Genomic DNA, 5,439 nt, shown 5'->3' on the forward strand with positions numbered 1-5,439 from the left:
TGATCTTTAAGATGACTGCATACTCTATCGTAGTGTACGATCTCGTCAGAATTGATAAACACAGAAGCTTGCGTGAATATGGTTTAACGCACATCATACACTCAGATCTGAACTTACAAACGATTGATAAATGAGGGCCATTCACACGAAACACGAAAACATCAACATGGAGAGTTGGTAAATGGTGTGTGGATAAACGTGGAGCGTAGAGGATATGGTCAGACCAAGGAACAGCAGCGCCCCCAAACCAGCAGCTAATGTAACTACATGAGATACTGAGAGACAAGCTCCAGTCCTGACTGTGTGAGAGCAGCCCACAGCACGGTTAGAGCAGGACTCTGATTGGCTGCTTCATCATGAAGTATAGTAGCACCTAAGCATCCAAGTCATGTGAGTCACATGACTCCACAGTGTGTGTGTGTGCGTGTGTGTGCGTGCTGCAGTCTGATTTAAACCTGCTGCTGCTGCTGTGCAGGATTTTCTAATTAGAGCCGCAGACCGACTTCAGCATCGGCAGCAATAAATCACAGCAGCTCTCAGGTGCATTCACTGCAGCACTGCTATCAGTGTGTGTGTGTGTGTGTGTGTGTGTGTGTGTGTGTGTAGAGGTGTTAGACTCAGATTACATTCCCTACACGGCTCACTGCTCTCACTAACTGCAGGTCGCTCACACGCTTTAAGTGCAAACATGCAGAGGTCGATCACACACACACACACATTCTTCATACGTGACTAAAATCAAAGCAAAGAGAACATGCAAACTCCACTAAGAAGCTCCACCTCTTATCTACAGCATATATATATATATAAATGATAAATGATATCGTGATCCAACAGGGTCATCCATAGAACTCACGTAAACACATTTCATTCGCACATTTCACACATTTTCAGAGAACCTCCATTGTGCTACTGACTAAACTTCCTCTTAATTTCAAAATAAGAGCTCTATTTACAAAATGGTTAAAAAACTAATGGAAGACAAGAAGAGATGCTTTTATTTTGAAAAGGGGATGTTTTATTTTTAGCTTGAAGCCTGTCCCAGGACAATTTTACATTCTGCTCCCAATGCATCATGGGAATAATAATTGAGTATGACTAGTGTGCCCACCGTGCATACTTAAAAATGTCCCCATATAGTATACTGTACATCCTGGTATGTCTCACATACTCAGTCTTTTCATACTATCTAATGTGAACGCACACTACACTACATAGATTATGCACATAGTGCTGAGTCATCATTTCAGCGTCAGACTCAGATTCTGCTGTCCTCATGAAAAGACTCTTATTCTTGTATTATTCTTATTTTCTCGGATTCACACAGACGCTCGTTCAACCTCATCATTGGCATTAACAATCACTCTCACAGGCATTGTTGTTGTGTTTCCGTAGCAATGATGCTGGTCTCTCATTGGTCCGTAGAACGTCATAAGTAAGAGTCTGTCTATTGCCATGGTTACCGACCTAACATTTGAGCAACGTTCTAGCATTTCTTCTGACGTCCCAAATACACAACAAAACCTCTACAGGCGACAACAATAACGTTGCTGTTAAACTGTGCAGCGCCACAATCACGCAGTTTTACACCAAGTGCTGTGTTTCCATAGCAACAATACTGGTTGATTATTGGTCCATAAAACATGGAGGTAGAAATGGGAGAATGTCATTGGTGAAAAGTATCGCCATGGTTACGAGTAAAAACAGAAAGAGTCAAACTGGAAGAAGAGAGAACACAGCTTCTCCTCAGAAAAAAATCAACACAATAATGAAATGATTGACACACAACAATGAAAACAGACACTGTGTGTGTGTGTGTGTGTGTAGGTGTGTAGGTGTGTGTGTGTAATCCGACTTCCCTATGATGGGAGAATAATGAGCTAACAGCCTCTGAGTGCTAACGTTAGCTGATGCAGCGTTTACAGCCTCTGTAACGATCGGCTCAGGGGGCCTCGGGGGATTTATGAGCAGGCAGAGAAAGGGACGCCTGCAGAGAGCCTCAACTGCTGTTTGCATTCTTCTTCTTCTATCTGACTTTTTCTTGCTGCTGTGATGACATTCACACTTTGCGGCAACAATAAAATATCTCTGAACGACACCACAAGATATTTCAGCTCCTCAGATGAACAACAATCATAGGTGGAGTTTAAGATTCTTACCATGGGGGGGGGTCTCAAGAGTCACACCAACCACGATGTGTGTAACATATACAATAATGCAAAAATGTTTAGTAACATAATTAATTATGTGGGTACAAAAATTTGCGTCAACATGCATGTTCTGACTCAGTCACGCTCTTAAAGGTTCCATATTATGCAAAACACATTTTTTCTGGTCTTTACATATATAAACCGGACCTCCCTACATGGTCTCTGTGCCCCACCCACTGCTAAAACGGCGCTCCTACAGGCTGATCAGATTCAGCTCCTGTCGTGATGTCACCAAAGCACTCATTTACATAGGCCAACCTCCTCTGAGCGGTGACAGGAGACACGAGACTGCGGTAACGCCATCTGCGGTTTAAAACTAGAATGCCCGTTTACATCACGTATTACGGTAAAGTCGTCACAAGCCAAAAATTAATCGAAAATCAAATAGTTTGACTAAACTCCACCACCTTCTTGTTCTTCAGCCTCCCAGGAACCTCTATGCAAATATTCAACTGGATTCACTTTAGCATTTGTGAGTAGTTGGTAGAATAACACTGTACAGTACTGTATGGGTGTGTTTTCTGTAATTATGAGAAAAGTTTTAAACTACTGATGGCATTACCGCAGTAAAGTTTGGTGTGTCCAGCGGACACCATGAATGGACTATTGCTGTAATCACTAGACGAGATGATGACAAGAGCGACTTAGCAGCTCCGCTAAGCGTTTGAACTCCTCTGCTTCTACTGTTGCTGCTGCTGCTGCTGCTGCTGTTGCTTCTACTGTTGCTTCTGCTGCTGTTGCTGCTGCTGCTGCTTCTACTGTTGCTTCTGTTGCTGTTGCTTCTACTGTTGCTTCTGCTGCTGTTGCTGCTGCTGCTGCTGCTTCTACTGTTGCTTCTGCTGCTGTTGCTGCTGTTGCTTCTACTGTTGCTTCTGCTGCTGTTGCTGCTGTTGCTTCTACTGTTGCTTCTACTGCTGCTGTTGCTGCTGTTGCTTCTACTGCTCCTGTTGCTGTTGCTGCTGCTGTTGCTTCTACTGCTGCTGCTGCTGTTGCTGTTGCTGCTGTTGCTTCTACTGCTCCTGCTGCTGTTGCTGCTGTTGCTGCTGCTGCTGCTTCTACTGTTGCTGTTGCTGCTGCTGCTGCTTCTACTGTTGCTTCTGTTGCTGTTGCTGCTGTTGCTTCTGCTGCTGTTGCTGCTGCTGCTTCTACTGTTGCTTCTGCTGCTGTTGCTGCTGCTGCTGCTGTTGCTTCTACTGTTGCTTCTACTGCTGCTGCTGCTGTTGCTGTTGCTGCTGCTGTTGCTTCTACTGCTGCTGCTGCTGTTGCTGCTGCTGTTGCTTCTACTGCTGCTGTTGCTGTTGCTGCTGTTGCTGCTGCTGTTGCCAACAGGTGGTTGGTCAAAAGTGAGGGTGTTCTAAGGGTAGGGTGACCGTCCACTCCCAATTTAGTTTATTAAATTAATTTACTAAAACCATGATAAAGCTGTCATTGTCAGTGATTCTCAACATGTGGTTCTTTATGTCTTCATTTTAATTTTCATTATTTTAATCCTTTTTTTTTTGCCATATTGCAACTTCCTTTGTCCCTTTTTTGCTCTTTTCCCAAAAATTTGACACTCAGCTTCCTTTTAACCAAATTTTGACAATTTTCATCCAAATTAGCTACCTTTAGCCTAAACTCATTCATTGCCAGCCATTTTCAGAACAGCATGTAATTTTTTTTGCCACTCTTGACTGCTTTTGGCCCATTTTAGTCACTTTTCACTTTTTTCTTGCAACATTTTTGCCACCTTTGGACTTTTTTTTTGCCACCGGTTTCTCACTTTTTGTCACTTTACTCATCGCTGTTAACTCTTTGTTTACCTTCTCAGAACGGTGGCTTCGTCAAATGTCTGGCTGATCACCTATCAATCAATCTAACTGGACCAATACGTTATGAACAATGAATCCCTCCGTAAAATTGAGGGGGATGAATTTTTGTTTTTATGAAAGTGCAGGTGTCGCATCTCTGGCGGGTGGGACGCCCCTGCCCCCGCAAACTCCGCCTATGACAACGTCAACACAAAAACACCCAAAATAGCAACTGCAATAAACAGTACAGTAAATTACAACTCAGAGACAGAAAGTGAGTCCAAAAAGGCAGGCGTAGTGTGAAGGACGCTGTGGTGTGGTGTTAAACATGCTGTCCAAACACAGATTCTGACGGATGACTCGGCGTGAACGTCTCCGCTCTCTGAGAGAGTTTGGACGCCGTGGGGCTCAGTGGGAGAGGAAATGACGGCTTCAATCACTGTGTGGGAATGTTTGTGACTCGTCCTCCTGCGTCTGTCACAGCACGGTGACTCGGCTCCTGGAGGCGCCTCCTTCTGACTTTCTGTAAGACCTCCTCCCAGGGTTTGGAGAACGCTCCCAGCGCCGACGTCACGTCATCCTGTGTTAGCTTTACAAAGCTAAGTTTAACCCAGGACACACACACACATGTTAAAAACATCAGTCCTGGAAATTCTCTTTAACACATCAAGTTCAAAGGTAATTTTAACAAATAACCAGTGTTGTGCTAGTTACTGAAAAAATGTAACTAGTTACCGTTAATAGTTACTTCATTCATAAAGTAACTCAGTTACTATTTTGATTACTTACACCAACAACTAATGCGTTACTGGAAAAAGTAACTGTTAAGTGACTTAGAATTAAAACATTTATTATTTTTTTCAGTCATTAGTGTTTGTACAGCTTCATATCTGTGCTGTGTCAGAAAATAATCCACTGTTGTGTTTAGCCCTGAGCAACAATGTACAACATAAACAAACAAAACCTTCTAAAATAAATGAGTTTCACCACCTTTTGGTCACTTTGAACCCATTTCATTTGTGATTAATTAATTTATTTCCATCTTTAAGATGATTATAATAATAATAATAAACGTTCCTGGATAACAGTGGATATTATTCAGATGAATAAATAAATGTGGTTATCACAGATTCATAGAACAATAGACCATCATTTTACTGACTTTATGGATGGACCCCAAAAATCTCTCCTTTATTCCCCCTTATAGATGGTCCTGTCTCCACATGACTGTTCTTCAATGTTCATGTCTGTGTTCAACCACCTTCAGCTACAGTGGGGGTCCCTGCTCTATGGGACCTTTATTTTGGGGGTCACGGGCTGAAAAGGTTGAGGACCATTGAACTAGTGACTCACAAAGGTGTTACGGTTGGACTGGTGATCATGTTATCTTGATGAATGCGTACGTCTTTAAACACACAGAGGAACAGCTTTGTTATTAG

Source organism: Gouania willdenowi, chromosome 10 (genome assembly GCF_900634775.1).
Source record: "Gouania willdenowi chromosome 10, fGouWil2.1, whole genome shotgun sequence".
NCBI classification, from domain to species: domain Eukaryota; kingdom Metazoa; phylum Chordata; class Actinopteri; order Blenniiformes; family Gobiesocidae; genus Gouania; species Gouania willdenowi.